At 41.0% G+C, this 11,234-nt stretch overlaps 3 long non-coding RNA genes across 4 annotated transcripts; 1 reads left to right on the top strand and 2 right to left on the bottom strand.

Moving 5' to 3' along the window:
• Positions 1 to 471: 471 nt before the first annotated feature.
• On the bottom strand, positions 472 to 5,028 carry LOC131693176 (uncharacterized). Of its 2 annotated transcripts, XR_009306169.1 has the most exons (9): positions 4,852 to 5,028; positions 4,740 to 4,769; positions 3,908 to 4,680; positions 3,630 to 3,770; positions 3,232 to 3,557; positions 2,884 to 3,140; positions 1,607 to 2,575; positions 1,431 to 1,544; positions 472 to 1,374 (listed from the first exon to the last, which is right to left on the bottom strand). It is a non-coding gene; the product is annotated as an uncharacterized LOC131693176 (long non-coding RNA). The 2 variants fall into 2 exon arrangements; XR_009306168.1 differs by having other exon boundaries at positions 4,740 to 5,028.
• A 55-nt stretch (positions 5,029 to 5,083) lies between these two features.
• LOC131693177 (uncharacterized) lies at positions 5,084 to 6,689 on the top strand. The gene is made up of 3 exons (XR_009306170.1): positions 5,084 to 5,134; positions 5,181 to 5,419; positions 5,547 to 6,689. It is a non-coding gene; the product is annotated as an uncharacterized LOC131693177 (long non-coding RNA).
• A 1,968-nt stretch (positions 6,690 to 8,657) lies between these two features.
• Positions 8,658 to 10,625, bottom strand: LOC131693179 (uncharacterized). Its single transcript, XR_009306171.1, has 6 exons — positions 10,498 to 10,625; positions 10,329 to 10,420; positions 10,115 to 10,251; positions 9,562 to 9,872; positions 9,337 to 9,474; positions 8,658 to 9,036 (listed from the first exon to the last, which is right to left on the bottom strand). It is a non-coding gene; the product is annotated as an uncharacterized LOC131693179 (long non-coding RNA).
• Positions 10,626 to 11,234: the final 609 nt, after the last annotated feature.

Below are 11,234 nucleotides of genomic sequence, written 5' to 3'. Positions count from 1 at the left end.
ACGGTTCCGGATGTCTCGGGGAAGTTCAGTCTGACCAATTTAGACAGCACAATTCCTGCAATCGGAAATTTAAATCATTGGCTGGCCATTTTCTATCTAAATTGGCTGCTTCTACTGGTTCCAGAAGACCCAGGGAAATGATCGAAATTCGCTCAAACCAAATCTATTGTAATTGTCCGAATCGTAACTCTTAATCGGCGTTTGACCATTAAGAAGCAAATCTGATTGCCTTGGCCGCCTTTACCGCTTTCACAAGTCTCGGGAAAACTACCTTTCGAAACACGCTTCGGAATCCGGAAATATAACGCAAATATAACAACCGACTCCGACTCAATCGGTTTCAGGTCGAACCAAACCCTAGGCTTTAAACTTTGGCTGACGTTAAAAATCGATTATGATAACAATGGCTACTACTAAATGTTCTGGAAGTCTCAGGGAATGCTACCAACAATCAGTACGGATACAAACCTATTTTTGGTATAACAATTGTGAGAATCGTAGTTCAAATTTATTTCCATAAGTAATTCGTGGTAATTCTTATTGCATGAAACACTAGAGGTTTAAGGAATTGCGCATATTGCTACTACTTGTATTACTGCCACAAGAAGCATAATTGTCCCATGTGTATAGGGATTCCCATAGCACATGGGACAGTTTTGCTTCTAGCGGCAGAATACTTCACACAAAAAATGCTGTTCAAGTCTGATATTACACCGAAAGTTAGACGAATTAACTGAATTCTAATTTGATGGTCAGATTGACCCTGTATGTAAATTATGGAAAAGATGTTATAAGCCTTTTACAATCAGTCATAATACAATAATACGTTATAATCCATTTAAAACGAGTGTATTGCTAGTTAGGCACTTTTCAATCAGTTAGGTCCTTTCATAATCAGTTCGGTCATAAAAATCAATTAGGCCCTTTTATTAATTGTTGTAAAATCGCTATCAAAATTCTTCATGATCAAATGTTGCGTTATGTACGTGCTCGGGTAGATATTTGTTAATGGAAAACATGAAATTTCAATTTGTTACATTTTGCAGTTAGGCCCTTTTCAAATGTTTGGATAGAACTGGGTAGAGATAAATTGTAATTTTAATTGTAAATTTATTACCCTGTTGGTTACATATGTCAGGTCAAGGAAGAAAAACAAATTAATAAAATTATAAATTCAGAATCATAACAAGTATGACCCAAAAAAGCTCCTATGCCTTTCACCAGTAGCTGGTCGAAAACACTTTACGGTGCGATCTTTTCAATTTCGTCCGAGTTCTCCGCGTCTAGCAACTGAATCTTTTTCCGGAAGTGTTTTTCGATTGATCTGCAAATCATGCTTCGATCACTGCCTACTAGGTTGATGGTGATTCCGTTCTGTTAAAGTGGGAAGAAATACAATCTATAGGATCACAAGAATGAGTCACACTTACCGAATCTACCGGTGCGTCTAATTCGATGTAGATACGTTTCGCAATCGGCTCGTCCCTGCTAATCCATCGGCAGGTCGAAGTTGATGACAATGGTCACCTGTTCAACATCGATACCTAAGGCGGAAGAATCTCTCCGTAACCTGGTGCTGCAGCCAGAATCAAGTGGTGGAACTTACCCCTAGACTAAACGTTCGTTGCAATCAATATCTTATATAGTCCGGCTCAGGATCGATCCAGAACGGCCAACCGTTGCTCCGCCGTTAGATCACCGGACAGTACCGCTACTGAGTGATTATCCTGGTCCAACCGGCCGTTTTGCGTGCCTGTTTCGATCGATTAACAATGCCGAAAATAAGTTTACTTGGAGTTTACAACTATCCTATACATCATATGACAGAAAATGATCGCTTGTCCGACGGTAATCACACCGTACATGTTTGAAATTGCTTGATATTTCTCGTCCTGGTTGCGGCATTTGACGTAGTAGTGTTTGGTGTTATCGAGTGATTCTTGCTCCCGCACCAGAAGAATCATGATCGGATTGGTTACGATGTACTGGGCGAATCCCATCACCTCCCGCTCGTACGTGGCTAAAAAGAAACAGCGATCATAACGCCCGCCTCGTCCGGTACAAAAATTGCAATCTTCTTAAGGTCGAACGCCCGGCTGTTCCGATGATGATATGATTAGTCAGCTTCGCCCCTTTGACGATCTTCTCACCGCGAACGGTTTAACCAAGTTCGATTTCCGCACAAAACTTTGCCGTTTTGCAGCTACTTTCCCCTTCTGAATTGCCAGTTCATACGTGGGGAAAGGCAAATCACCTGCGGATAGTTTTTCAACGGATCGACTCGATTGAGCATTGCCAGCACGAAGGCAGTGGTTTTTCTTGTTCCCGACCAACTCTGGGCGATTATGTTCTGTGGCGGATCGGCCAACAGAGTAGGTTAAGCCGTCTTCTGAATCTTGGAAGGAGCGTTGAAACCCATAGCATAGACTCCCTGAAGCAGTTCCGAATTCATGTGCAAAGCTTCGAAAGTTTTAACCAAGTATTGCGGCGAAGAAGGATCCTTCACCCCCAGATCCAGCTTTGATTCTACTAGACCTTTCGAATAAGTTTAATTAGCAAACTTGCATCCGCCGGGCTAAAAGATGAATCATGGATAATTTTAAAGCTGATATTAAATATTTCTGGAGAAAAATTTGAATAGGACGTAAGTAACAATGAGATTCTTTTTGGTGTGTTTCTCTTCTGTTAATTACTCAGTCGTTTCAATATTTAGTACTCAACTCTTTGCCTAATATTCTAGTAAAAACTATCGGCTTTCGATATGTACTGGAAAATTAGTGTAAAGTGTTATAAAGACGTAATAATCGAAACAGAAAGTAAACAGAGTGAGGCTCTCAATGTTACTTATGTCCTAATCAAAATTTTCTCCAGATTTCGACTTACTTGAATGCCTCTGCATCTTCCGTGGTGGAAGCTGTTTCGCCATTTTCGCTAGCAGCTTTTTTTTTCTTCAGGAGCTGCTAAAGTCTTAATTTCTGTAGCTACCGAAAACAAAACTGCAGGTGCAGCCGTTTCTACGGGAGTAATTTGATCGCTGGTTCTACTGGCGGTGAACTAGTAGGTTTTTCCGCATTCTCTTTCTTTGGGCTGTCAGCCGCCGGCTCTGGTTCCTTATCCTTAGGGATACTCAGATCGATAACCTATTTGTATTGAAAAGAAAAATTCAAAACCTATGGAAAAATTATCGCTCCAAAAATAGGTTAGTTGGTTATGACAAAAAAAAACACTTACCAAGTGCAGAAATTTCCTGATCCTCCCTCCGCCTTTTTGACCCAGTTATCGGCAGCACTTGCCATCGTTTCGACCGGGTATTAAAATTCAAAAGCTACAATATATGGAAAAAGGTCCCAAACAGCACGGATACTGTCACTCCGGTGGTTTATTCCTTGCAATTGGCTGAACTTTTGCCTAGAGCGACCTTGCGGAAAAAACGCCTTCTTTTGTCTGCTCACTTCGCTGCCATGAAACCGATGATGAGCGCTTTTTTCCAAACGAGTCACACGGTTGGCCCGATTGAATATGTCGCGCGTGTAGAGTATGCTTCCATTATGTTTGTTCTGTAAATTGACAAGGACATCTAAATATGCAAAGGAATGCTTGGAGGAGAGAAGCTACTGTTAAACACATACCGAAAGAGAAAGTCCTTTCCGAGGATCTTGATGTTGTATTTACTGTTGACCCATTATCACCGTGTTCTGCTGCTGGGTGGTTACCATGGCATTATGTTGCTGGTGTTCGGTGATGTGTATCCGCTATGGTTGCTGTTCGATCTGAAAAAAAATATGATGAAAAATATCCGTGAATGAGTGAACGCGAGCTTTTGAAAGAAGAATAGGGTATTACATTACAATGTACTGAACACGGTACTGATCCTTCGAAACTAAAAAAGGTAGTAAAAATGACTCACCTTGCTGCATCAACTGAATAAAAAAAGTCCTCCTGCACGAGGCGTGGTACAGTACAGTATGCTGCTGCTACTGTGTTTGAAGGTGCTGTTGATGTATCTTTTTTTGCGATTGACCAATGGTCTTCTACATTTGGCCCTGATTGGCTTGGATCGATTGCACTAGTTGCGGTTGCTGGCCAGTTTCTACCGTCAGTTGAACGTTGTTGCTACCGATCTGTCGGATGATGGTCATGGTCTAGGGGAAATCTTAATTTTCTGATGTTGCTGGCGATAAGCACTGGAATTGTGGTTGCTAGCTGCTGCTGGGATGGAATCACGAGCACTGTGGAGGCAGCGATATTTTCATGCAAGCAACTGGTAGGAGCCAAGGCAGTAATATGACGTTTGTGTTTGACTCTGATTTCTCTACATCAGGAAGGTAACCGCTGGTAAGAATAGTGGCAGGCAAGTTTTACGACAGAATGTGCCGATAAAGTGTTGGGTCCATTATTCGTAAAAAAAGCTCTTGTTGCTTTGTTGGTTCTGAGCTGTAATTGCTGTGGTTCTTTTTTGAGAGATTGTTGGCAGCTGCTGGATTTGGAGTTGTTGGTACTGCTACGGTTGTATCGATTTAATGTTGGTTGGCTGATTGCCAGATCCAGGATGTTGAGTCAAGTTGAGCTGATTTATAGCATCTGGTTGTTGTTGATGAAAACTTATCAAGTAGATAGATGGCTGCTGCTTCTGCTGCTGACGAAAAATGCTGCTCTTGTGGCTGCTTTGTTCGGGTGTGCCTGTAAATAATAATAATTACTAGAAACAATCACAATTCCAATAATATTTTAAAACTTACCATTCAAATTCAAAATATTGATTCTCAAAACTACAAAATTTTGACAGGTCGCGATGAAAAAAAATACAAAAAATTACTAATCTTGTGTTTTTTTATATTTTTTCATTGCAACCTGTCAAAATTTCGCGAGCCTCCGTGCGAAATAATACCATTGACCATTATTTCGCAAGGAAAAAGTTTGCCTTGGTGACAGCGCATAGAAAGCAGCGCTATCTCGCGGAAGTATTATGAAACTTATCGTTTGTCGAACCGTGTCTCGGCTAACTGCATTTTTCGTTATCGTTTTCGCGAGAGCAGCGTACCGCTTACGAAATGGAAACGGAAATTTTTTTCGCGAGCATTTCGCGACGTTTTTTATGCATAGGTTTTGTATAGGAAATTTCATTTCGCAAGAGGTGCATACTTAGCTTAAAGCTTAGTATGCACCTCTTGCGAAATGAGGTCGCGAAATATTTTTCCTTCTTCCGTGCGGAATTTTGACATTTGATCGCGAAAAATAGTCTGTGCGTTTGCCGTCAGATGTCGCTTTTGACAGCTGAAAAGTACTATCAGCTGTTTTTGTTTATTTGTTGAAAGCCTGCTACAAGAAATGCTCGTTCAATTGCCCGGCCAACCTGTGCACGATCCGGGATGGTCGGGTCGACAAGGAAAGCGAATGGGCACACAACCATGCGCCTGGGGTAAGCCATTTTTTTGTAATTTGTAATTTTATTGAGCACGATAACCTGTTAGTACAGACTGAATGAGGTCAAGGAAGTTTTTTTTAATTTTCATGCTAAAAAAATTGGATTGATTTTTTTCGCGCAGGACGACTACGAAAAGAATGCCATCAACCAAGGTTACATGTAGGATGCAAAAACAAACAAGTAGATTGCTTACAAACCTATTTCGGCTGAGCGGGGTCAGCGGTTGGTCGTGCACAATGGCTACCGGTACTCGTCGGTCGGTTGATCAGCGACGGGCGAATCGCATGGAAGTGCACCAAGTGTAAGGTGTTTTGCCATCACCGGCCGTTTCGGGACAATTAAGGATCGTGGTACGGAGCATAAGCACGAACTGGATGAGAGTGATTCGTTCCTAGGCTATCAGCAGGAGATGATACAGACGATTTGTCGCAATCGGTTAAACTCGATGTTAGTAAGGAACAACTTGCTGAGGATGATGATGGAAACGGCGCCAAAGAATGAGGGCAACGTTTGCGACGTTGGAGATGAGACTTTTGAAGCTGCCGAGGGAATGTTTATCATTCCTTTAGCTGTGGTTGGGCAGAGTTAGGTAAAGTAAAACCTGCGAGCTGTAAGGTATTTTGGCGTGATAGTCATTTACATGGTAAGACGTGGAAAACTCGAAACATTGTCTTGTATGTTTTGCCTTTTTCATATAGAAAGGTTATGCAATCACTCTGAAAACCGTCAACCTAATCCCAGCCTAATTTTTTTTTTACTGTCGTAAGGTTTCTTGATTTTAACAGTGGCATAGCTGAGGGGAGAGGGGTTACCCCCCTCTACCGTTTACTCTCTCCCTCAACCCCGTCATCTTTAAACCACCACTATATCACAAAGCATACCAAATTATGCTGGGGAGTCGTTCCTTCGTGGAATTTTCGCCCTCCTTCCACGCCCACCCCCGCATGCAAAATGAGTAACCAAGCAAATAACATTGAACTAATACTGATTAGGCTAATTAAGTATATTTTTTGTTTCAAGTGTTTTACCGTCGACACGTAGCTCATCAAGTTCGTGGCTGGCAAGCTATTGTGTATAAGTGCAAAGTGTACTAAGAATGTAATGGACATTTCCACATAACAATGTGGACAAACATTGTTGAACATAACCAGCCACCGAGCCATAGTATAGAGAAATGAGAAAGGCACAATTGCACCGCTAGGTGGATTAAAACAGGTTTTTTTTTATCACCAGTCAATGTAAATATATTAAATACGTTTAAGCATTTGCGATTTTTATTTAATATCACAATCATATTTGCGGGTGAATTGCTTTTCTAACCTTCCGGCCATCACATCATATGACAGGTGTACATAATCATGTCGTCTCTTAAGAACCGTGGCACCTAACTAAGGCGCCAGGCTAACACTAGTCCTGCTGGTTCGATTTCAGTATGTCAAACAGAACTTAACTTGTACGCTAGAAGTCGTTTAATGTGCTTTCAATTTTGGGCTAGCGCCCGCCTGGTGTCTTAGTCATGAATGGTTGCCATGGTTCTAAACACTAGATCGATACGCAAACCAATTTTTTATTTTTACCATTTTTTGTTAACCATTTTTTGTTAACGACCTATAGAAAAGTATGCTATCGATGCATAAATAAAATTCTGCGTGTATAGCTCCATGCAGCGTGCTAGCTATCACCGTGCTAGCGAGTGCTCTCACTAATCGGTGCTCGTGCTACTTGCTAGCTCTAGCTCATCTAAAACCAGCACAAGCTCTAGCTAAATTAATTTAGCTGTGACACATTAAGAGCCAGTGCACAGGAATAGGACACAGAGCAGCACCGTTCTTGTGCATACCTGGTTATAATACATTAATTCGTTAGTCCTTTTAAAATGAGTGTATTTCTAGCTAAGAACTTTTCAATCAGTTGGCGCTTTTGAAATCAGACACTTTTATAATCAATTAAGTTCTTTTGTAATCAGTTAGGCCCTTTAATAATCAGTTTTGTCATAAAAATCCGGAAATCGTTATCAAAATTCTTCATAATTAAATGTTGCGTTATGTACGTGTTCGGGTAGATATTTGTTAATGGAAAACATGAAAATTCAATATGTTACATTTTGCAGTTAGGTTCATTTCAAATGTTTGGCAAGAACTTGGTACAGCTAAATCAAATTACTATATTTAAATTCAGAATCGAAACAAGTATGACCCAAAAAAGCCCACTATTGCGATCCGATCTTTTCAATTTCGTCCGATTTCTCAACGTCTAGTAGCGGAATCTTTTCTTGAAGTGTTTTTCTATTGAGCTGCAAATCATCTTGCTTCGATCACTGTCCACTAGGTTGATGGTGATTCCTTTCCGTTACAGAAGCGGGAAAAATACAATTTATAAAACACAAGAATGTGTCACACCTACCGGTGCGTCTAATTCGATGCAGATACGTATCGCAACCGGCTCATCCCTTCGGCAGGTTGAAATTAACAATAGTCACCTGTTCGACGTCGATACCTAAGGCGAAAGAATCTCTCCGTAACCTGGTGCTGTAGTCAGAATCAAGTGGTGGAACTTACCCCTGGACAAAACGTTCGTTATAATCAGTAGCTTCTCTAGTCCGGCACGAAATCGATCCAGAACGGCCAACCGTTGCTCCACCGTTACATCACCGGACAGCACCGTTACCGACTGACAATCCTGCGACATCTTGCCAGACCAACCGGCTGTTTTGCGTGCCTGTTTCGATCGATTGACGATGCCGAAAATAAGTTTACTTGGAGCTTATAACTGTTCTATACATCATATGACAGAAAATGATCGCTTGTCTGACGGTAATCACACCGTAGATGTTGACGGCACTTGACGTAGTACTGTTTGAGTCCGATTCGAGTGATTCTTGTTTCCGCGCCAGCCGAATGACGATCAGATAGGTTACGATGTACTCGGCGAACTCCATCACCTCCCACTCGTACGTGGCCGAGAAGAACATCATCAGGCAGGACGACGACAGCTGCTTCTGTATCCGGATGCACTGATCCTGGTTGCCCTGGGTAACGATCATAACGCCCGCTTCGTCCAGTACAAAACGGCAATCTCTTAAGGTCGAACGCCTGAAACTTTATTCCCCAGTCTATCAGCTTACCGGGTGTTTCGATAATGATATGATTAGTCTGCTTCACCTCTTTGACGATATTCTCACCGCGAACGGTGTAACGAAGTTTGATTTCCTGACAATCCTTTGTCATTTGGCAGCTACTTTCTCCTTCTGAGTTGCCAGTTCATGCGTGGCGGAAAGGCAAATTACCTGCGGATAGTTTTTTAACAGATCGAATCGACTGAGCATTGCCAGCACTAAAGCAGCTATTTTTCCTGTTCCCGATTGACTTGGCGATCATGTTCTGTGGCAGATCGGCCAATAGAGTAGGTAAAGCCGTATCGTGAATCTAGGAAGGGGCGTTGGAACCCATAGCATAGACTCCCTGAAGCAGTTCCTGCTTTTGTGCAAAGCTTCGAAAGTGTTAACCGAGTATAGCGGGGAAGAAGCATTCTTTCGCTTCACCTCCAGATCCAGCTTTGATTCTACCAGACCTTTGCGAATAATTTTCAGTAGTGAAATTGCATCCGCCAGGCTAAAAGATTAATCATAGGTAATTCTAATATTAGCTAAATATTTCAGAAGAAAATTTAAAATAGGACGAAAGTAACATTGAGATTCTCTTTGGGTTCTTTTTTAATTAGTCGGTCGTTTCAATATTTAGTATTCAACTCTTTGCCTAATATTCTAGTAAAAACCATTTGCTTTCGATATGTACTGGAAAATTAGTGTAAAGTGTTATAGTGACGTCGTAATAATCGAAAGAGAAAGTAAATAGAGAATAAAATCAATGTTATTTATGTCCTAATCAGAATTTCTCCAGATTTCGACTTACTTAGCTGTTTCTCCATTTTCGCTTGCTAAAGTCAGAATTTTCGCAGCTATCGAACTCAAAACTGCAGGTGCAGCCGATTCTCGCTGGCTCGATTGCCGATAAACTAGACATTTATACATTCTCTGGACTGTCAGCCGCCTATTTGCATTGAAAAGAAAAATTTAAGTCCCATGGAACAATGATCGCTGCAAAAATAAGTTAGGTGATTGACAAAAAAACACTTACCGTGTACAGAAATTTACTGACCATCCGCTTTTTTGACCCAGTTATCGGCAGCGCTTGCCATCGTTTCGACCGGGTATCAAAATTCAATAGCTACAATGTATGGGAAAACGTCCTGAATCGACATCAGTACCCCTCCGGGGGTTCATTCCTTGCAATTTGCTGAAATTTTTCTCAGAGCGACCTTGCGGAAAAAACAATGCCTTCTTTTGTTTGTTTTCCAAACGAGTCACAGCGATTGGACACGTTCGTGTAGAGGATACGACGTTTCCATCAGAGTGTATGTAAGCACTCAGGTTTCCATAATGTTTGTTCTGTAAATTGACAAGGACATCTAGATATGCAAAAGAATGTTTGCAGGAGGGAAGTTACTACCCAGTTAAACTCATTCCGGAACCGGTTCGGATTTCTGAATGGAGTCAGTATGGATTCCAAATCATATGCAACAACCGATTCCGACTCAATCGGTTTCAGAATCGGTTGTTGCATTTGATTTGGAATCCATACTGACTCGATTCAGGATTCCGAATGGTTTGACCGGGTAATAAACACTTACCGAAAGAGAAAGTCCTTTACCAGCATCTTGATGTTGTTTACTGTTGCCCCATTATTACTGCGTTCTCTGACCATGGTGACCTTGGTATTCTGTTGCTGGTGTTCGATGATGTGTGTCCGCTATGGTTGCTGCTCGATCTGAAAAATCATTAAAAAAAATGTTCCCGTGAATGAGTGAACGCGAACTTTTTTAAAAAGAATAAAGTATTATTTACATTACAAATTACAATGCACTGAACACGGTACTGACTTCTTCAGCTGTATAATCACACGCTGTATCGACTGAATACGGGTTTGTTTGGGAGTTCTGTAAATAATCATTACATATTGAAAAATGATTTCGAATCAGAAATTAAACAATTCAAATAATATTTTAAAACTCACCCGAATATTACACCACAAAAGCAAATTCTATAAAAACAAGTTTTGACAGCTTGCGATGAAAAAATACAAAAAATGTACAAGACTTGTTTTTTTTTGTATTCTTTTATCGCAATCTGTCAAAATTTCGCGAGCCTCCGAGCGGAATAATAGGTTTGTTCCAGTACACAGAAGTCACTCCGGAGTAAACAGGAGCAAAAAATCTTTGCTCCTTTTTACTCCGGTTTGCTACCAGAAGAAGAAAAAAGAGAAGAAGAGAGTACAGGAACGATTTTCTCCGGAGTACTTCCAGTTTCTCCTGGTACTGGAACAGACCTAATATCACTGTCCATTATTTCGCAAGGAAAAAGTTTGCCTTGGTGACAGCGCATAGAAAGCAGCGCTATCTCGCGGAAGTATTATGAAACTTATCGTTTGTCGAACCGTGTCTCGACTAACTGAAAATTTCGTTATCGTTTTCGCGAGAGCTGCGTACCGCTTACGAAATGGAAACGAAAAATTTTTTCGCGAGCATTTCGCGACGTTTTTTATGTATAGGTTTTGTATAGGAAATTTCATTTCGCAAGAGGTGCATACTTAGCTTAAAGGTGAAAACTACCCAAAGTTTAATGTCTCTAAAAATCCGTGGTGAATAAACATATAAATATATTTGTGGAAATGTCTATTACAGTCTTATTAAGCATGATAGGTATACATAAGTTCACGACCCCCACGAACCTGATAGGCAATATGTCGTAACT

This window comes from Topomyia yanbarensis, chromosome 3, assembly GCF_030247195.1.
Source record: "Topomyia yanbarensis strain Yona2022 chromosome 3, ASM3024719v1, whole genome shotgun sequence".
Taxonomy (NCBI): domain Eukaryota; kingdom Metazoa; phylum Arthropoda; class Insecta; order Diptera; family Culicidae; genus Topomyia; species Topomyia yanbarensis.
Note: the sequence above shows the minus strand (reverse complement) of the source record. Positions and strands in the feature narration are given on the sequence as shown.